Source organism: Mytilus galloprovincialis, chromosome 5 (assembly GCF_965363235.1).
Source record: "Mytilus galloprovincialis chromosome 5, xbMytGall1.hap1.1, whole genome shotgun sequence".
Lineage (NCBI taxonomy): Eukaryota > Metazoa > Mollusca > Bivalvia > Mytilida > Mytilidae > Mytilus > Mytilus galloprovincialis.
This window is the reverse complement of record NC_134842.1, coordinates 39618697-39642868: the sequence shown is the minus strand read 5'-3', so window position 1 is coordinate 39642868 and position 24172 is coordinate 39618697. Positions and strand designations below refer to the sequence as shown.

At 32.6% G+C, this 24172-nt stretch overlaps 1 long non-coding RNA gene across 1 annotated transcript; it reads right to left on the bottom strand.

Moving 5' to 3' along the window:
• Nucleotides 1-1981: 1981 nt before the first annotated feature.
• On the bottom strand, nucleotides 1982-5200 carry LOC143075804 (uncharacterized). Its single transcript, XR_012978420.1, has 3 exons — nucleotides 5078-5200; nucleotides 3895-3954; nucleotides 1982-2284 (listed from the first exon to the last, which is right to left on the bottom strand). It is a non-coding gene; the product is annotated as an uncharacterized LOC143075804 (long non-coding RNA).
• Between the last annotated feature and the right edge of the window lie 18972 nt (nucleotides 5201-24172).

Here is a 24172-nt window from a genome sequence, read left to right as displayed (position 1 = left end):
AATCATACCACATAGTCTTTTATATACAAATTTTCCGCTGGACGTCAAGCATACATTCATAATTATGTAAGTGTGCAAGAAATGCATGAAAACATAATAAAAAGATGCAAGCAAATGTCATGCACCGAGTTGAAGGTCATCCCATATCTCCTTTCATTCCTTTTTTTGTGGGGGGGGGGGGTGGTCGGCTCGCTGGCCGAGTGGTCCAAGTATCTAGCCTGTCAACACTTACATGTAGGTTGTGAGTTCGAATCCCACACGTAAGCTCGACTCCAATCTCAATTGAATAGAATTATAAGTTTTTCGTACCGAAAGTCGGTGTTTCTTTCCGGGGACTTCGGCTTTCTCCATCAATATAAACTCACCAGCACGAATTGGCATGATAGTGTTGAAAGTGGCGTTAAAAAGCAATCAATCAACAAATTAATCAACAAATCATCCATACCGGTATAATTATATATGCAAGAGAGGATAATTTTGTAGCTATCGTTATAAAATATTTTTAAAATCTACTTTGGGTTCATTGGTTTCTTTGGCAATGAATAGAAATAGGAAGATATGATATGAGTGCCAATGAGACAACTCTACATCTAGGCCATAATGTGTAAAAAGTAAACAATTATAGGTTTAATTACTGCCTTCAACACGGAGCTTTTACTCAAACTCAACAGTAAGCTATAAGTAAGAGCCACACAATTTGTTTTATCTTATTTTCGCCGCTGCCGGGAAATTCTTCAACTAGTTCCTGCATTAATTGATCTTAATCTTCCGCCGAAATGTTAGAAACGTTAATTCTTGTTAAAATGCACTGTCTCGCTTTATCTTAAAAATGCACTTTTGCTTAAAAGATTAAAGATTTATTTCTAAAACGAAATAAGTTAACTGTATGCTCATTATTGTAGATCCCGTATATTCATATTGTAGACCCATCGATTAAAATTCATAATTTGACAATTTTCCATCAATATTTGGTGTAATTTTTTTCATCTTGAAAATCGAGGAACAAACATGTCAAGATTTTCCTCTTTTTAAATAACTTCAGATTTGATCCAGGTTTATATCAATTCTGTGGAAGCAGATCGGAATCAGTTATGACGTAGACAGTAATCATTCTAATAGTAATCATGTTCATTGACCATAACGACGATGAAAGCACATCATATAATGACGTTTCGACATCATATAATGAAGTTAACCGAACCACATGATATAAAATTACAAGCACATAATATAATGACACAACCACATCATATAAAGATGTTTGCACATGATATAAGGGAAAATGCACATCATATAAGGATATTTGCACATCATATAAGTATATTTGCACATCATATAAGGACATTTGCACATCATATAAGTACCTTTACACAGCGTATAAGTACATTTGCACATCATATAAGTATGTATGCACATCATATAAGTATGTATGCACATCATATAAGTGTAGTTGCACATCATATAAGTGTAGTTGCACATCATATAAAGATGTTTGGACATCATATACAGATGTTTGGACATCATATAAAGATACTTGCACATAATATAAGCATATTTGCACGTCATATAAAGGTGTTTGCACATCATATAATGACAAGTGCACATCATATAAAGGTAAGTACACATCATATGATAACAAGTGCATATCATATAAAGGTACATGTAAATGCACATCATATAATGAAAAATGGTTATAACAAGACAGTTTTGGCGTTCCATACATTTCATGAAAGATAGGCTTGTTCCGATATTATTAATTCTTTATTTTTCATTAACAAGACTCAGTAATAAAGTTAATGCTGAAAACTACAAGTAAAGCAAAACATCTGAAACAACGAAACAATAGTGTACCTATTTAAAGCTGTTAGGAGGAAAATTTATTGAAAAGTTGCTTATTTCTTTTGAGGTTCAAATGTGTGTAAACCTTTATCACCGCGAACATGAAACTTGAGATCGGTTACTTTCTTGAGATCAACATTATCAGGATATCTGTGCACATCACGTTTCAAGTCCTTTGAATGGTCATGCACGGTTCCTTTTGCCATTTTAAATTCAATGGCGACATCTGTTTTGCCGGAATTAACTTTGTCTTCATAAAATCTTGCTGTAGCCCCATCGTAATTATTCTTTGCTATTGTGTGCTTTGAGTGTGAGGGGCCCAGTTTTGTGAGATAAGTGCCATCACCTCCAACTGCATCGCCATATTTCTTTTCCGACTTCAAAATTTTTCCAGATTCCAGAATTTGTTTTGCTGATGCCTTGTCAGTGTGATGATAATATGTGTCTAAATAAAACAAAATAAAGTACTTCTATTTACATGATATACATTGTACATGTAGTCATTAAAAGATAAAAAAGAGTTTTAACCGAAGTTCTTTTCTCCCAACTTATCTTAAAAGACACAACAATATTATCAATCAGGGTTTGCCGATATTCAAGTTAAAATAAATTGGTAACTGATATAAAAAAATAACCGATTGAAGGTGTAATACGACCAAATCATGGTACTTCATATCCGGTTGCATACTAAAAAGGGTAAAAAAAAATTCCCCTGAATTAAGCAGTTTTAGGAAAGTAATTCTAAATTTCATTGCAGTAACAAAAAATGGTCATAAATATATATCGTACATGTATGTGTATCTAAGCACCATTATTTTTATATTTGTTTTTTCTATAGAATATTTTAGTAACTTGAGGTTACATGGTTACTAAAGCTTGCACACAGTAACCTGATGTTCAGTAGTTGTTGTTTGTTGATGTGGTTCATAAGTGTTTCTCGTTTCTCGTTTTTTGTTTTATGTATAGATTTAACCGTTCCGGTTTAAATGGTTTACTTCAAGTCATTTGTGGGGCCCTATATAGCTTGCTGTTTGGTTTGAGCCAAGGCTCCGTGTTGAAGACCTTACTTTGACCTATAATGATGTTTCTTTAACAAATTGTGACTTGGATGGAGAGTTGTCTATTTGGCACTCATACCACATCTTCTTATATCAGTTGTATACTTAAAAGTCGAATTGAAAATGACAATATCCTCATTTGAGAAACGAATTGAAAAAATGAAAGTAAAAAAAAGAGAGAAACAACTGCATGGAGGTCAATTTAAGAAAAAAATGTTTCGTAATAATTATAATTTATGATTTGAGCATTCAATTTCTAATATTTGAAATATATGATAAACATTGAATGTTAAACAAGACGATCCTAATCTTTTGACGTTTAAAATAACTGGCTGTTGAAATGGGTTTTTTTTTTTACCGCTGGCTGTTTGTTTTTGATATTGCGTTAAAATCGCAATTGTGTGTGGTTTTTTTTTTTTTTTTTTTCTTCCTTTTTTATTAATTTTCTATACAGTCATATCGAACAAAATATTAAGAATTATATAGATATAGGAAGATGTGGTGTGAGTGCCAATGAGACAACTCTTCATCCAAATAACAATTTATAAAAGTAAACCATTATAGGTCAATGTACGGCCTTCAACAGTTAACACGGAGCCTTGGCTCACACCGAACAACAAGCAATATAGGGCCCCACAATTACTAGTATAAATAAAAGAGAAATCTTTCTAAAATATTATATACAAAAATATGTAAATTTTAATACACTTAATTTTACTGATAAACTCGTGATTATACTAAATCCATCAACACCAAATGATGTAAAAGCAGTTGTTTCTTTTATTAAAGAGTCATTAGAACTGAGGAAAGGAGAACAATAACTGTTTTTATCATACCTCTTATAACATGTATAATATTGTCGATTTTTCATTATGTTTGATCATGTTTGTTTTGTCAATGTATTTGCCATAACCAAAATTGTTTTTTGTCTTTTTTGCAAATAAAGAATAATAAAGTGTAAAACCATTCAATTCATATCATGTTCTAATGTACATACCCATATCCTGGAAAGGAAATTGGAAATCTATTTTTCCTTAGTGTGACTAAGCTCGATTATCTATAAATAGAATAATTGTAACGACATGGATTTTTTTTCTCTATTTTATCAATGTGATTTTATACACAAGACCTCACTACCAGCACATCATGTTTATGTATAAATTTTACCGATAACAGTGTCTTGGTCTTTGACAATCCGGGGACTTTAATAGCTGACTATATGCAGTATGGGTTTTTCTCATTTTTGAAGGTCATACGGTGACTTGTAGATGTAAATTTGTATGTAATTTGGGCTTTGCTGGAAAAATGTATATATTTGTAATATTTGTCACAATAACACCTCTTCTTATTCTTATATATTTTATCATGGTTTGAATGTGTACGCTTCTAAGTTTTATGTAGACACAAATTGTATGACATGCGTAAAGCGAGGTGACATCCCGAATTCAGTAGTTCCCAAAGCGAGTACAAGCCCAGCTGTTAAAAATGGACATAAGAAACTTTGAAATCATGAAGGAGGGGGATAGGACCTTTATCGGTACTCCTGAATCGGGTGTTTTTAAGCTCGGGATTTCGGGATTGAACATTTCGGGATCCGGGAATTCTTTTTTCGAATTTGGGGGTGTCGAGATTTATTTTTTTTTTTAATTCGGGACCTCGGGATTTCGAAATAAGGACCCCCTCCTTACCACCTCCCCCTATGATTTAATTTGACCAATTCAAAGAAATACCAAGCAACTTACGTGATAAAATGAAGGATGTAAACAATAAAAATTCAAAATCACACAAAATGAACTCCAATGGGTTTTACTTTGCCGAATCTACAGATTTTCGTGCAATGCTTTGAGTTTGTTGTCTGTTCGAGGTGTTGCAATTTTCATTCTACACCAACATTTCTATTGCCTTTTGACCACCAGTAGATGGTTTATGCAAAATGAACACACAAGTGTTTGACAAAAGAAGACTCGTTACTTGCAAACACAAGTAGTTCAACAATAAGTTTCATTCATTTAGTAAGTGGGCAATAAGTTCAATCATCTTTAAATTATTAAAGTGAAAGTGCTTTAAAAAACTTCAATTCAATCCATTGACCAAGAACGTTATAAACGGAAAAAAATATTTGGTTATAGAATATTTTTGAAGCCCATTATTTCTAAATAGCTAAACTATAAATTACTCACTTAAAAATATCAACGGGTCTTTATCCAGCCTGAATCTAAAATGAAATAAAAACGAATTTCTGAAAGAATTGAATCTGGTTTTTCCATTTTAAAGCATCACGATTTCCTAAAATTAAAATCTTGAGTGTCAGACATCCTAGATATTTTTAAAAAGGGAAAATCCATGGAAGTATTAATAACTTGTCAATGTTATTTTTCATTCACAAAAAAACTTAAATAAATTGATAATGACGACTTTTTTTTAATAAACTTTACCAAATTGATTCGATGAAAACAAATACAATTTTTTTATCATTCCAATTATTTTAATGACGTTTTTTCTTCAACCTTTATTTCTCAATTAAGATGTATGAGGATTTTTGATACATATATATATAGTTCCATGGGTAGTAAAGACGTCATATTAAGAAGCGTTTAGGGAGAAATTCTTTAACTTCAAAAAGGGGGTTGTGCTTTGTTTCTTTGTCGGAGTCAGAGATTTTTTAAGCGAAAACATTAGTTTTAAGTTTATTTAACCAAAATTTTTTGTTTCATAATTTAACACAATAAAATGTGGAGAAACTTTGAATTTAAAATATTGTTTTGGTCTTCGGTGGTGGAAAATACAACAATTATTTTTAGGTCAATTAAAATCAGAACGATCGATATCATGGTTTATCTGAAATATGAGATTTAACGTCCCCATCCTGAAAGGAAGTGGATACGCACTTGAACATTCAGCACATGTACAGCCAAACTGACACCAAAAGTATCATTGTTTGAAGTTTTACAATTCTATAACTATTTCTTCTAATTTTTTTGGCATAGAATAGTATTTATATTTACTATCGAAATAAAGTTATAAAATCCTAAAATCAGATGACGTATTTTTTCGATTACTTCAAATAAGTTTGATTAAGCCAATTTTTTTTATTTGTGTAAGTAGTTACGATAAAAATATAGTTATTGGTGGTGAAATTATCTCTACAACCAGTTTCGTAACAATACGAAATAGATTTAATAATTGTAAAACAATTCTTGAATGCAAAAATACAATTCCAATGAGTAAATAAGGGTTTATATTTCAAACAATTGATTAAGTATGGATTCTAGTTAATTATGTAAGTCGGACGACTTTCTGTCTGCTCTCTCTTCAATGCTCCCAATTAAAGACCACGACTCTCGCGATCGTTTACTATAAGTTTGTAGCCAGGAACGAAAACTAAAAAAACAATCAACCTATACAAAGTTGAAAGGCAATAAAATGTCAAATGAGATTTATAGATATGATACGCAATGTAAAGTTGAAAATTTGGGTGCTTTATAGCTGACTATGCGGTATGGCTTTGCACATTGTTGAAGGCCGTACGATAAGCTAAAGGTGTTAATTTCTGTGTCATTTGGTCACTTGTGGAGAGTTGTCTCATTGGCAATCATACCATATATTCTTTTGTAAGTAGTTTAACCGCCTGTGTATAGGTATTCATGTGACATTCAATTCAACCCAAAAGTATGGAACGCCGTAGCTGCCTTATGTGTACTTGTTTTTAGATACGCTTATACTTTTCAATATATGCACATAGTTTTTCTATATATGCACATAGTTTTTCTATATATGCACATACCTTTTCTCTATATGCACATAGTTTACTTTATATGCACATAGTTTACTTTATATGCACATAGTTTTTCTATATATGCACATAGTTTTACTATATATGCACATACTTTTTCTCTATACGCACATACTTGTTCTCTATATGCACATAGTTTACTTTATATGCACATAGTTTTTCTCTATATGCACATCTGTTACTTATTCGTTTTTAATGCGCGGAGTATACGGTTGCACTTTGAATTAAATCGTTTTTCAATTGTGTTCATGTCTCTGGTGGTAACAATGTGTTCTTACAGATGAAATGACCCTATAAGCGCGATTGCAACCGTTCCAGTGCTCGGTTAATACCCTGTTACTTATTCACTTATAATACGTTTGTTGTACGTTGCACCTTTTAAAAAAGGATTTTCAATTGTGTCCGTGTCTTTGATGGTAACGATGTGTTTTAAAAAATGAAATTACCCTATTAGCGCGCATGTACCCGTTCCAGCGCTCGGTTAATACCCTGTTACCTATTCACTTATAAACGTTTGTTGTACGTAGAACCTTTTAGAAAAGGATTTTCAATTAAGTTCATATCTCTGGTGGTAATAATGTTTTCTAAGAGATGAAATGACCCTATTAGCGCGCATGCACCAGTTCCAGCGCTCTGTTAATACCATGTTACCTATTCACTTTTAATACGTTTGTTGTACGTTGCACCTTTTAGAAAAGGAATTTCAATTTTGTCCATGTCTCTTGTGGTAACAATGTGTTCTTAGAGATGAAATTACCCTATTAGCACGCAAGTACCGGTTCCAGCGCTCGGTAAATAACCTGTTACCCGTTATATAAAATTAAAGTATTTACATGTTTCTGCTTTTGCACATATTTTCCTTGGAGAACCCTGACAAATATGGTTGAAAATCAAATATGATGAATAAAAGATAAAAATTTGCTCTTCTTAATGAACATTTATCATTGTCATAGAAAATTGTAGATTAAAGCAATGTCCCTATTTTTTGGTGGCAGCTTTGTGACAAGTACAGCTTTCTTTTAAATGTTAAATTTACTATTCTAATAAATTCAAACTCTGAATGTTTACACTGCCATTACACATGGAATATTTAAACAAAATCATCCAAAACGTACAAACAAAAATAAGTCTGAACATACTACACTACACATAAAAAGTATTACAAACGTGTTATAAGCGAATAAGTAACGAATAGGTAACAGGGTATTAACCGAGCGCTGGAACGGGTACATACGCAGTAATAGGGTTATTTCATCTCTAAGAACACATTGTTACCACCTGAGACAAGGACATAATTGAAAATCCTTTTCTAAAAGGTGCAATGTACAACAAACGTATTATAAGTGAATAGGTAACGAATAGGTAACAAATAGGTAACAGGGTATTAACCGAGCGCTGGAACGGGTACATACGCGCTAATAGGGTCATTCAATCTCTAAGATCACATTGTTACCACCAGAGACATGAACACAATTGAAAATCCTTTTCTAAAAGGTGCAACGTACAACAAACGTATTATAAGTGAATAGGTAACGAATAGGTAACGAATAGATAACAGGGTGTCAACCGAGCGCTGGAACGGGTACATGCGCGCTAATAGGTTCATTTCATCTCTAAGAACACATTGTTACACCAAGAGACATGGGCACAATTGATTTTTTTTTTTAAAGGTGCAACGTACAACAAACGTATTATAAGTGAATAAGTAACAGGGTATTAACCGAGCACTTGAACGGTTGCAATCGCGCTTATAGGGTCATTTCATCTGTAAGAACACATTGTTACCACCAGAGACATGAACACAATTGAAAAACGATTTAATTCAAAGTGCAACCGTATACTCCGCGCATTAAAAACGAATTAGTAACAGATGTGCATATAGAGAAAAACTATGTGCATATAAAGTAAACTATGTGCATATAGAGAACAAGTATGTGCGTATAGAGAAAAAGTATGTGCATATATAGTAAAACTATGTGCATATATAGAAAAACTATGTGCATATATAGAAAAACTATGTGCATATAAAGTAAACTATGTGCATATAAAGTAAACTATGTGTATATAGAGAAAAAGTATGTGCATATATAGAAAAACTATGTGCATATATTGAAAAGTATAAGCGTATCTAAAAACAAGTACACATAAGGCAGCTACGGCGTTCCATACAAAAGCATTGTTAGAATGACGTAAGTTAGTTTAGACACAGACACATGGAACAGATCAACCGATTCGTGATGGTGTTCATAAAATTTACGGGCTGTCATTGTTTATCCTCCCTTCGTATACATGTCATAATTCTGTTGGAGCAGTTTCTGCGTAATTAGCTTACTCCTGTGTATGAAGTCTGTATAGTGTAGATATTCACGAGCATAGCGTATCAATTGAGATATGTAAACACCATACGATGGAACAGATTGTATGTTACTTCTGAGAAATTGGACATTGATAATTGGGAAGTTGAAATCATCCTGCTTGTCGTAGATTGTAGTGTGAAGTCGTCCAGTGTCAATACTGATGAAAAGACGTATATAAGTAATGACAAACCGAGAAAAAATGGAAAAGTCATGATTACAATTTCGGTTATAGAATGGTCCATGGTTCCTTGTAGGCGGAGTTATCTTGAAATGCTATTATCCTCTTATTCAAGTATACATTCTAAAAATGACAAAAATCAAAATCCTGATCACATGCACACCTTTGATATATGTAAAAACAGCCAGCAAAGTGTAAACTATTTGCATTCAAACTGTAGGAAGAGTTATCCAGCCACTCAAATAACCTCTTATGTCAGTAAGTACCCTAACAAGTAACAAAGTTTAGCTATCTTCCAAAAGCGCAACTATAAATATAATTTGAAACCCTGACCACAAGTAAACCCTCAATGCATGTACAATAGTCAGCAAAGTGAAAACCTCATGACATTCAAACTAAATGAGGAGTTATCCGGAAACCCAATTTATCTCTTATGGAAGCAAGAACTCTAACAAGTTCAACTAATTCCCAGAAGAGCAAATATTAATAATATTCAAATCCCTAACCTTATGCACAGCTTCAATATATGAACATAATATCTGGAATAGATACATGTATATAACAATAACTGAACGGACGGGTATGCCAACAATATAACAATAAAATGATATGCCCCCCCCCCCCCCCCACCACCACCACCACCAACTTTCAGTTGCTGGTGCATAAAAAGGTATTATCTTATTTGAATTTGATTTCAGATTTGATGTTAGTGCTGCATAGATGCAGTTGAATGCTTCAAAGTTATTGTAACATTAGCACATATTTATATTTACTATTTTGAGTTCATTTATTGTGAGAGATTAAAACGTAAATAACTTTTAATTTTGCCTTTTTTGTAAATGTATTACATGTCTAATCCAGTCATCTATACTAGGGTTTCTATATTTTCCCTAGTATTGTATGAGTTTGTTATAAGTTTGATACATATCTTAACGTCGGGCAGTCTATTTTACTAGCTTTTATAAGAGGTCTATGACTGCACCTTCCTTTTGTTTGCTAACGCGTCGCCAGTAATCGTGCATTTGCGACCATCAAATAATAATAATAATAATAATTAAAAAACAATTGTTCAGAGAACAATTGAAGGTCTTTCCACCAGTTAATATCTATTTTGATATTAAAATATTAAAAATCAGTCTAAAATGTCAGTTCATATGGCTTTATGATGTATAGATATGAATTTAAGGCAAAGGTCAAAATCTAGAACGTCAAACTAACCTATTACCTTGATCTCAATTTCAAGGTCACAAACTTAGGATCTCAAATCAAAAGACCCTAGGTCTCTAATATGTATGGTTAATAAGTTATATCACTTTACACATAATTTTAGATATGATAGGGGCAAAAACTCCCATTCATTGTCTAGGCACCCTTTCAACTTATTAAGTTATGACATGTCGCAACTATCAATTTAGTCAAAATAATTTGTCGATATCTTATACGGTTTCTGGAAATTAGTGGAAATAAGCCTAATTCAAAAATAAGAATATGACCTTGACCTTTGACCTTGACCTAATTTTCATTTTTTTAGACCAAGGACCTCAAATCAAAAGATCCTAGGTCTCTATCACTTATGGTGTTCCAGTTTTAAATACATTCCAAAATTTCAGATACAAAAGGGGAAATAACTCTCATATGGAGCGTTCATATTGCTTCGGTCGAAATTGGACAAATCATGTGAAGGATATAACGAGCAATTTTATAAAATAAATTTGTCGTAATCTTTTACGGTTGCGAAGGAGTTGTGGACACAAGGAAAACAGTGTTTGGGGAGATAACTCCTACAAAGAAAAGTATTCGGTTACACAGGGTAAATTTCAAAAGTGCATAAACTGTTCGATATCATATACCAAATATCTAAGCGACATATTGCGAAACAAATATTTATCGCAAGAACAAAATTAGGCGGAAGAAAAAAAAATAATCAGAAGAAAAACAATAGGTCTTTTCACAGAAAAGTGGAAAGACCTAATAATAAATTCTTTATTTAACGAAGGTAACTCATTTAACATACAATTGTTAATCTCACACAAGGCCTTCACGCATTTAAATGAATAATTCATATAACAATCAATGCATATAGAACAATAATCAATAGATATGTACACAATTACAAATATATATATACACAAGCATGAAACCAGACTGTAGAACTAGCATGGCAAGAATGTCCTAAAAAAAGTTTGTCTACTCATTTTGTTTTATGATAAAGAGATTAGCACATTTCATCTTAAAGCTTTCTATATGTCTTAAATCCTTTATATCATTTGGCAAATTATTCCAAATGATTAGACCAGAATATTGAAAAGTCTTTTTGAAGTATTCAGACTTTAGCCTTGGTATATGAAGATGTCCAGATGTTGTTGATTAAGAGAAAAACTATATAGATCACTGCATGCAGTAAATTTACTTGTAAGATAATCTGGCGCTAGTCGATTCATACATTTAAACATTAACATGGCTTGAAAACATTTTATCCGAGTAAAAATGGTCATCCAATTAAGTTCTTTAAACATTGATATTGATGGATAATCAAAAGGCTTATTCAAAATTAATCTTGCTGTGCGCTTTTGTAGTTTATGAATACGCTCAATGTTGCAATTTGCGATAAAACCACATATGGTGCAACAATAATCAATTATTGGTAATATATAACTATTATAAACAAGAATGTGTCCCCAGTACACGGATGCCCCACTCGCACTATCATTTTCTATGTTCAGTGGACCGTGAAATTGGGGTCAGAACTCTAATTTGACATTAAAATAAGAAAGATCATATAATAAGGAACATATATACTAAGTTTCAAGTTGATTGGAATTCAATTCATCAAAAACTACCTCGACCAAAAACTTTAACCTGAAGCGGGACGAACGAACGGACGGACGGACGGACGAACGAACGAACGAACGAACGAACGAACGGAGCCACAGACCAGAAAACATAATGCCCCTCTACTATCGTAGGTGGGGCATAAAAAGGATAAGACCTTTTCGAGGTAAGTATCGTTTTAATCTTTTTAGCAGGTATAATCTGCTTGAAAATATTTCACATACTTTATCTATGTGAATTGACCATAATAGATTTTTATCAATATGGATACCAAGAAGTTTTTCCACTTCTACATTGTCAAATGCAGTTTGATTTTGCGATAATACACACAAGACATCGTTACAATTCTTAAGTTTTCTCTCAGATTCCATAAGCATATATTTGGACTTCTTGTTATTTATTATCATATTGTTTTTAGCACAACATTCAATTACGTTTTCAAAGTCTTTATTTAAATACGAGTTTAAGTTTGAAATATATTTGGACGATATATGCAAAATTGTGTCATCTGCATATAATTCAGACTCTGTGTGCTCTTATTTAAACGGGAGATCATTTATATAGATTAAGAATAATAAAGGTCCTAATATGGAACCTTGTGGGACCCCGAATGTTACATTATTGTATCCTGATTCAGTTGTACCAATTTTAACCTTTTGCAATCTATTTGACAGATAGAATGAAAACCACTTAACAATCTGTGATCATCACATTTATATAAATTAAGTTTCGATAATAAGATGTTATGATTAACAGTGTCAAATGCTTTTTTAAAATTTAGAAATAAAACAGCAGTAAAATTGCCTTTGTCAAATTCTTCTAACCATTTGTCCATTATGTTGATACGTGCTGTATGGCATGAATGTTTTTCTCTAAATCCAGATTGTTGTTGTACTAATAGTTTGTATTTAGTTAAAAATGAATACAATTGTTTAAACACAGTCCTCTCAAAAATCTTGGACACTGTAGGTAAAATAGAAATAGGACGATAATTGTTAGGATCATCCTTATTACCGGCTTTGAAAATTGGAGTTACTCATTGATGCCGTCGGTGCTAAAAATACAATATTGTTATCTCCATTCTAATAAAACTGACAGAAAACAACGTCAACTCATACATTTAAATCCGTCATACGTTACCTGTTGCACTTGCGGGTACCTTTTCATAGCATCAACTATATCCGGGTATATATCTACTAAGACATTTACAGCAGAAATAAATATAATAAAAATAAAAAAAATATAATAAAACAGCTATCCACAAGAGACCAATTGACACAGATATTAACCCGTGGGCCTTCCACAATGACAAAAGCCAATAAAGCATAATTAGCTATTAAAATCCCCGAAATTATAAATGTAGAACAATTGAAGTTTATTTCAGACACATATATGATATATCTGTTACTCAACAAAACTCTTTCCAATGAGGTTTTCATATCTCATACTTGTATATGCACGTGGATTGGAGATAGAAGATACTAATTAATTGGATCGCTACATAATTACATCTGTTTTTTATTTTGTTTGTTATAAATTGAATGCTCCAAATTGATTAAGGTCCCGGTAGCAAACCTTTAATAGTATTCTAAAAATGTATGTACATTTAATGAGGTGATATTATAGTTAGATATATTTCCCTTTATGAAACAAAGGCAGCGCATACAAACTGCATATTAGGACACAGATGCATTGCGTCTTGCCCAAAATCTCCCAAAAGTTTTAGAAAATATACTTTTATTATATTGAATACTTAGATAGTATACATAGAACGAGTTGTTGACCAGGAACGTCTGATGATGGCTAATGGAGAAAACAAAACGTCACCGTCCTGCCGATTTTTCCAAAACAATGACAAACTTGCAAGTGTTGTTGTGTAGAAGTAAAAAAGAAAGATTGAGTCTAATGTCATGTTAACAGTTTTGATTAAATATTAGTATTTCAAAAGAAAGTACATGTACAAGTTTGTTTACATGTAAGACTGACATGTTTTCCCATCAGCAAATTCATTTAAAACGAATGAATTCGTCAAGGACTATTTCTGCAGATTAGAAAATTCTCCCGGTGTTTTGATATGAAAAAAAATAAGATCATTTAGCATAACTACTTTTTGAAAATTTGGTACCGGATTAAATGTCGTACAATGATGCAGCTAAAGGGACGCTAAACAACAATACCCTTACATTAAAGAAAGCAAGAAAAAGCTCCGACATACTAAGTAACAAATTAGCGAATGTGCCACGTATGAACATCGTGTGAAAATCATGAGTATATTTTGAGATTATCGTACGTAAATTAAGAAATGAATTTCGCATAATTCACGCATGTAAATTATGCATATAGAGCTATGCGTGAAATACATAATTTGTTTAACGCACGAAAATCATATGATTATAAAATGCGTGTCACTTCAACTTGTGCATTGAGCGGATGTCTTCACAATTCCGGAGCAATTAAGATTTCCCCGATTTTCATTGGAATTGGTTTTCTTAGTCACACAATGTAACAAATGTGAATAAATGTAAAAAGTTTGATGCAGAAATAATACCAAAAATAACCATTTACAGGTTGAAACGAACAATTGGAAGGAAGATGGCTGAATCTAGTATTGGCTTAGAAACAGCTGGAAATTTCTTAGATTTTTTTAAAAATTTGGAGAGAGCACGATGCCCCTATTCAAAGATAAAGTTCGCTATGAAATGAAGCAATTTGTGGCTGCTGCTATTATTTCAGATACAGAATTTGAAAAAGAGGACACACACATTATAACAGAAGAGGAGCGAAAATTTGAAGAGGCTATTTGAACCAAAAAATAATTCGGATATTTATAAAAACTACAGCTTGATATTTAATAGGTTGGTCGTTTTGGTGAATACACCAAGACCGAAAAGGCACGGAGAAGCAAGATTATTACACAGCTACTTTTGCAAAGGTACTATTTCTGTACTAAAAATCTGTAGTACTGAAAAATTACTTTTAATGTTCAGTACTATTTTGTTACTTTAAAATTATTGTAATATTTAGGTACCTGTATTTTACAGTACTAGATTTGTACTTGAAATTTAGGTACTACAGATTTTTGGTTACTACCGTTATATTTTCAGCATTTTGAAAGTTTTTTCTATTTCAAATCTCTTAAAATTATGATTTTCAAACATGGAATATTGTATTATTTCTGTACCAGAATATTTAGTACAATTCAAGTACTGTAAAATATAAGTACCTAAATATTACAATAATTTTAAAGTAAGGAAAAAGGACTAAATATTAAAAGCAAATTTCCAGTACTACATATTTTTAGTACAGAAATAGTACATAATTATGCAAAAGTAGCCGTGTAGATCCGTTTGGAGATATAAGAACAGGTATTTTAAAATGTCCTTTCGATGGGTCATGTATCAACGACGATGATATTAATTTTCTTAAAAAATTGAAGCAGATGTTTTTACATGAGTTTGGCCATAATCAATTTCTCATTGTGATCTTTTCTCAATTCATTCCGTGCACAGAACATATTCATCAATGTGCACAAATTGTAAACAAGTTTGCAGAACAACAGAATACTAAGGTTATAATGTCGTATGAAAACGTCTACGAATTAAATGACGAAGCAGAGGCGTTGGAAATAATAAAAAGCAATGAAAAAATAAAGTTTCAGCGTCCAACATCCCTTCCATATTATTCAAGTTCGTATCAAGAGCCATATGACTTTGACATTTTAGAGGAAGAGCCAGAGAGCAGTCGATTGTCAAGGCGTGGGAAAAAAAATTGCGACCCGATTCTTATCGCACCGAGAGGAAGAAGCGAATTTCTTTCACTAGACAGAACTCGTATGAATACAGAATTTAACGTTTAAACATATATCCACATTAAAATGATATTGTAACTTAAGTATTTCAAAATATTATAATCTAATACATTGTACATTCTTTAAACAAGGACAATTGGTAATGAAAATACTGACTATGGCCAATTAGGTTTGCAAAGTATATGATTGTCTATCATGATACAATCAATACTATTTTGCTTTTGATTATATACTTTGAATAACCACCTCAAAATGACTTCTGTCTAACAATTCAAAAAGCAAAACCAACGGTCTGATATATATAAAAACGAAAAAGAGAAATACTTATAAACAACACCGACAAACAACAACCACTGAACAACAGACACCTGACTTTGTACAGATGCATAAACTATGCCTTTTTATTATTTATATAAACTATTTTGTCTTCTATGGGCTTTTAAAAAAGGAGAAATTGTATCAACAAGGTACATATCGAAAACAAACATTTACTCACAATAAATTTGAAATAACACCTTTTTGAAAAACAAAATCATCAATCCTACTTTTTAAGAATGGTTTTATAAATTTCCTTACACATGAATTTTTACGAGTAGCACGTGGCAAGATCATTCGACCGGAATGTAAAAGAAATCAAAATTACAAAAAAAAAGAAACGAAGTGCTTTAAAATAGAAACTATATAAAAAGCTCTGATGATAAGAATATACAGATCAAACGAATATTTTATTCAAATGATTATAAATTACGCAATGGATAATTATAGATAGATTTTAATTATTAATAATGGAAAATCTTTATTTTCTCCGACAAGGAAGACTGTAATAATGCAGGGTACCCTAAATTACTTGAAAGTTCCCGAAACAACTAAGGGTTTTTAACAGGTGAATAATTAATAAAGTATTCTTAAAATTTTAAAAAGATAAATTTAAAGATTTAGACTTAAATGTTGCTTCACCTAAAATATCTTAATTAAACAATATATAACATAGGGTGAGTTGGGAACTAGGAAACACACTTTACATAGTATTTTGGTCAAATCTATCAAATATGCAGTTTTTCAGAAACACATGTAAAATAGATGTATACATGAAATACAGGACAAAAGACTTTCCATGCACATAAACTGGGAATAGAGTAAATGAGTAACTATTTGTTGCATGTTGCATACATAGAACTGTTTAAAGACACGTATTTTTTAATTGCCTTACTATCTTCATACCTCTTCTAATATTCAAATTGTCACTTAATAAATCTAGTGAACATTATTATCTAATATAAGGAGTATAATATTGATAAATTTGAACTATGAAAACCATTTGACATTTATTGTTTTGTAAACATGTACATCTTTGTGATGAATATTATGAGAACAGAATCTAGAAAAAGTCATTAATAGACCAAACATTACACTGAGGTCAGTTTAATATTTATATATGGTAATCTGTAAAATTATTTCCTTGATATTATTCATAATTATTATAAAATAAAGACAAAGATTAGTTCATATTCCCGATACTTTCCTTTATCTACATCGTATGATAAAATTCCTTTGCTGTTCATAATCGTATATGTTTTGATAACCTCATAGCCAGTAGTTTTTGGAAAATCTACTTTCATTTCATGGGATACTATTACTATTTAAACATATGTATATAAAGCTATTACTTACAATGACAAATGCCCTTTCCTCGATATTGATATCTATATCATTAACGGGAAGCTTAATAAAAAAAATTATGATGAAAGAGATGATTTTTCATTTCCTTTCGTTGATTATTCATTTTTTGATGGTCACGTTCCCTTGTCACCATTTTATGGTGTTTATATTATCTCAACTTGTACGATTTGCTCGTATATGTAAAAACGTATTAGATTTTAGCGAGATAAATTTATGTATTATGCGGGGTTCACACATTGCCGATTATTGCTCCCGTTTGAGATAAGACAGCGATACGACACGAAAAGTGAAAAAGTCGGATTAGTATCCTCAATTATCTGGAATGTCCTATTATTGTCTGAACGCAGTCGTTTTAGTTCGTAACAGATTCCTACTGGTCGGGAAGGGTCCGAATAGTTCGGCAAAGCACCCCGACAGTTAGGTGCGTCCCGTAACATTCGGGGAAACCCAGCCGATTTTGTCTAGTCGGATTACAATCGTGCCTATGTCGTGACAGATTCTGCTGTATCGGATCGAATTCCTAACAATGTTCTGTGTATTCGGGACGGTGTCCTGTGGAACGGGAATGATCTGGAGAAGTCCCGACAATAACAGAATACAATACGACTGAGACCAGACAAAGCCGTTTGCAATGCGATAGAGCCGACCGTGATAGGATTACGTTCCGACAGTACCCGATCATCCCGATTATGCCGACAGTTTTCGAACAGATAACTTCCGTCAGCGTCGGTTCACTGTCTTGTCACTATCTGATCTCTGTCGGATTACATTCGGTAGAATCGGGACGCAGTCGTGACAGACTCGGTCGAATTTTACCTGGCGAAAGATACAAATCGAATTTCCATCCACGATTCACAGGATCTTGATCAGACTTTTGACAAATTTTAATCGGGAATGGTCCTGTCAAGGACGGCAGTACAAATCGTGAATGTGTGACCCCAGCTTTACTGAAAATTAATTACACCAGGGTTTTCGATATCACAAACTATTCAAAACAAATTACAAATTTAAGCATCGGTACAAGGACATACAACTCAACATGCAGACATCTTATACGTTCAGGTATTTCACATCAAATCTGTTATGATAATATTCTTTACAAAGCACATAAATGTCAGTTATAGCCTTTAAAAGTAGCAAAACCTTTAAACAGACTTATTAAGAAGGGAAATAGTTGCGATTCTGTTGTCAGTTCTTAAATGATTGCATATTTTGGCTTTATTATTGATACACTTATAGGGTCTTTGCATCGGAGTTAAACACATTTACTTTAAAACCAGTTGTTAGCATGACACGGGTTATGTTCTTTTCATGTATTTTATGATGGTATAATACTAAACCCCTAAGGCAGGGATGGTGCTTGATATTCATGTGATGAAGACAAAATCTTTCAATCAGTTTAATTGAGGTATAAAGATGGCATGTCAGTAACTGCTAGTTGCCCTTTGTTAATTTATGTTTTATTGTCATTTTGTTAAGTTTCTTTTGTAACCTATTCTGACATCGGACTTCTCTTAAACTGAGTTTCACTGGCTGCTCTTATTGTTGTGTGTTTGGTTTTTTTTATATTGGCTAGAGGTGTAGGTGTAGGGTTGAAATCTCAAATAAAAAATGTAACCCAACACATGTTTGCGCCTGTCCCAAGTCAGGAGCCTCTGGCCTTTACTTTTCTGGTATGATTTTTAATTCAAGTTTATTGTGTATAATTCGGAGTTCAGTGTACATATTTGTCTAGGGACAGCTGAAGGACTCTTCCGGTTGCGACAGTTTCTCACTGCATTGAAGACCCGGTGGTCTTCGGCTGTTGTCAAATCTTGGGTCGAGTTGTTGTCTCTTTGACACATTCGCCAGTTACATTCTCAATTTTATTTGTCGGCTCCGTGTTAATTTTGCTTGTTTTTGAACTGTTGCAGATATTTCCTCGTAATAAAGCATATGGGTCTAGAAGTCTGGATTCTCCGTGTATAGATGGGTTAAAATGGAAAATAAGAACAATAATCTATCGAAGTTTTGTAATGTATAAAAAGCAAATAATTTGGATATTTAAAAAACTGGCGATATGTATAACAGTGATCGTGGAATAGATATAATTTGGTGCTGATTATCTTTAGAACGAAATATCATAACTTTAACAATCTGGATTTCTTTCTAAAAAAAATCAACATCGTCATCACTGTCTTCATTGCTGTATCCGGCGAAATGATCCCTGTCCGAATGTTTAAGGATTCGGTGTTTTATTTCTCTATTTTCATTCATCGTTTTTGAAGAACGATTTCTGAAACGTCTTACCATTCTTTTGAAGTTGGGATAGTCTTCGTCGTCAAAGAGATAAGTTTTAAGTTTTTCGTCATGTTCAGCTTCTTTTGCAATTTTACGACGCTTCAATTCTAAACGCAAGTCCTTTGGATTTGTACAATAAATATTGGCACAGTCGGTCATCAATCTCAAAGAAAGATTTTTATCTGTATCGTGGTACACAACATTGTATCCTATTAGTATTTGTTCATCGTAACGCGTAGCATATTCGGTTAGTAGTTCAGAACACTTGTGTCCAGGAGCAGTACAAGGAATGAAATTAGAAAACATTACTAATACATATTTTTCAGTTTCTCCAAATTCCTTAATAAATTGTTCTTTCATAAGGGCTAAAAAATTGTTCGTAGGCTCCTTTTCTATTTTACTTGTGTATGAACCGTCGCAGATTTGTCTTCGTATTATACCATCTGGGTCTAGAAGTCTTGCTTCTCCGTGTATAGATGGGCTGGAATGGTTTAATAATAACACCAATCTATTAAATGATACCGAAAATTTATCATACTTCCATAAATATTTCAAATTCCAATCAAGACTATCCCATTCTTTCTCGGCTTGCCTTATGACTTTAGTTTTCCTATTTGCTACTTCATTGTATGACATTATAACGGATATCAGAAACTGGTTTCTTGATTCCTTCAGAGTTTTATTTAGTTTCGTTAGAATATGCCAACCAAGGCCTCTAAGGAGATATGGAAAGTAAGCTATTGATTTAGCATCATAGTAACCATAAGGCAGTTCCATTATTCCTTTCCTGTATTTACCAGGATCCGTAGTACAATACAGACATTTGAACTAACTTTAGAATTATAGACCTTACCTCGGTAATAAATTTCAACAATGAAAGTTGATACACGTAACAAAACCGTAACTCACCGTTTAAATAAATTCAACTTCCTTAATGAATTTTAACCGATACAACAAAAAAGAGTGAAAGCATTTCACCACAATAAAATATTTTACATACTGCAGTTGTCATTTATTGATAAGCGATAACACATAATAAGGAAGTGATGTTTCAGATCTATTTTAGTATTGTTAGGTTGGTTCTCTATGTACATTAATGATGATTTAGATGAATAATTTCCTTGGCACAGAAAATCAAATGAAAAGCTATATTTTCCTATTGGCGCTACACATAGGAAGATGTGTATGAATATAATCACAAAGTTACTCTATGTTGTAAATTTCGTCTTTAAAATATCCTAATCAGAGGAGTAAATTATCATTCATGTGAACTTCGAATCCTTTGTGAAATATAAATTGTTGAACCGAAACATTTACAATGGCGAATATAACGCTATGTTAAATGATTATTGCATGAAACGTAGAATATTTCACTTTGATTTAACATCAGAAGAACCGCTAATTCTTTGATAAACCCATGAAAATAGTAATACGACACACATAAAATTATAATTGCTACAAACAATTTACTTTAAATAGTTGTTCCTGGTCTGCATTTAATTATCTTAAAACGGGACAAACAATGATAAAATCACGAACTATTTTTAAATGTTGATAATTTGTTTATATATAAGAATGATTATATGAAGCTATAGTTTGACTTTTCTATTTTTGTCATTGTGTCATTGGAATTTTTCAATTTGCACAATAGTGTCTAATTGCCCAAGTGAGCGAGATACACCTCTATTTATGTTTATTATGTCACCCGATCGACAATGTAAAATTGATTGAAAGCAAAATCAACTACATAATTCATACTACAATTCTAAAACAACAAACGGAGTTTAGCAGACAATACCTGCAAACTGTAAAACAAAACAGATTCGTATTAGGGGACAGACACTTTAGAAGAAAGTGTTGGAATAAAGAAAAACATTTAGCATACGGAAGTGATTGGACAATTTAACATGTTTAACATAAGAACAAACCTTTACGGTACTTTTCTATCCCAAATTCATGTATTTGGATTTGATGTTATATCTGTTATTCTCATCGGATTTTGTCTAATGCTTAGTCCGTTTCTGTGTGTGTTACATTTTAATGTTGTGTCGTTGTTCTCCTCTTATATTTAGTGCGTTTCCCACAGTTTATGTTTGTTACCCCGATTTTGTTTTTTGTCCATAGATTTACGAGTTTTGAACAGCGGTATACTACTGTTGCCTTTATTTAACTTCAGGTGTACAGTGCTTGACTTCATAAATGTGCATAGCACAATATATACAAATATGAAAAAAAATATTGCATGCTAGCATGAAGTCCAATGTCAACTAATGAAAAGATTTTTTGTACCATGCACAATGTCTAAGAACAAGTATCAGTAGGACGTTTGACAAAAAGATAATATCCTGGTTACTTCTTATTATGTAATGAGGTATTAAGATGCAATCGATGTTAGTATCGAAAACGAGTATGTTATTAAGAACAGTACGATGATACCAAGGGGCATTCAAAACTCGACGACAAATTGACAACCTCCGATGAGAAAAAGAGGGCATAAAGGCAAACAGGTCTACAAAACATTACATAGTAAACTAAACACTAGACCTCATGACCCAGCTGAACACTGACGGTAATCTCAAATGCTGCAGACGGGTATGCAGATACTGCTTCACTAAAGCTAGTGGCACACATCAAGTTTCTTCTGGTTATTATTTATCTAATGATACATTTCATTCGGTTCAATCAGGGGAAAAGGACTGGATTGTGGTAACGACCATTGGAACATATCTATGGTCCTCTGTGACAAAGTAATTTCATAGCAGTCAACGAACTCAGATTTCGAAGGGATGTCATCAACTTTACCATTCGGAACACTTGGTTCAGTAGCATCCTTATAAGCAGGAAATTATGATGGTAAACGCAAGCTCTAGAATATCGTATTAACTTAATAATCCTTAAGTTTATTTTATTCAAATATGTCGCAGTAACAGTAGGTTTAGATGAGTCATATATTTAATTTACTAGCCCTGTGAACATTATTACAGTAAAATACAGTATAGATTAATTGATATTCGTATCTATAACGCAAACTAGTGTTTATCTAACGTGGCTTATGGTACTAGTAATCCAATCCATGATTCGATAATGCATTGTTTACCTTTGTCTGAATCTAAAACATTTTTTTTATAAGGGTTAGATGGATAGACAGAGTGGTAGAGTAAAACGTCACCTGAATTGATAAAACTTTGTGAATTAATTTTCCCCACGTACATTTAAACTTCAGAACAGTAAACGGATTTCGAAAAGAGGACATCAACTTTACCATTCGGAAAATTTGGTTCAATAGCTTCCGACCGTGCAAGGACCTAAAGTTTTCATCAACCAATGCCTGTGCCAAATTTGTAAATTTTGGTGTCCAGAAACAATTTGTTACAAATGTTTATGGGAAAGAACCAACTAGAAACCAGCAATTCAACAGCTAAAGAGAGGACCATGCCAATGGAATTGGGCACACTTTGAGGAAACCTGTAGGTACCATCACTAGAAGGCTTTATAATGGAACCCCCAAGGACACCGGGGACCGGGGGACCATTTCACAGCTGGAGAAAATCAAGGTGCAAGGAGCTGCAGTAGTTTGGATATGCCTGGAATAAAACAAAACGAATAACCCAAAATAGAGTAGGGTGGAAAGCGATTGTGGCAGCCCAATGTTCCACTACGAATGCAGAGGATTAAGTCAAGTAAGTGATCATGTCTTTGCAATCTCTGTTGTAAATGGCCATAAAACATGTATAACCTATGTCATGTTTAATTTTTTTAGAATTGTACAAGCGTCTTAACTATGATGTTCGGTTTAACAGTTTTATTGTATAAATTTCAAAATTGTAATTGTTTAATCAAAGTATATTGATATGATTCATTTAACATCATAATCATACTGATGAAGGATATCTGTTATCTGAAATAGATATAAATAATTACATTTATAGTTTCCTTTTTTTATAGGTGCTGTGTTGTACACTTTTTAAGCGTTTATATATCTATGATATATATATGTGTGTATTTACTAAAGCTGTGCTATTTGCCTCATCAAATTGCATTGACCGTATAATTATTTGTGATATCCTTGACCGTGTAGTATAGTAATGTCGTTCGCTCCAAATTCAGCCAATGATTAATATATCATTTGGAACAGTTGCAGGAGTTACAGTATATCTGGAATAGCCCTAAATTGTCCCGAAATGTACATTTTATTTAAACGTTGGCTCAAAACACGTTTGAAATCATTTCCTTACCACGTCTTTAACTGTCATTCAATATTATCAATCAGAATCAGTCGATTGTGTTTTCAGTTTTAGAAAGTTACCATTTTTAAAAGTTCTTATTGTAGATTCATCAATTGATTTT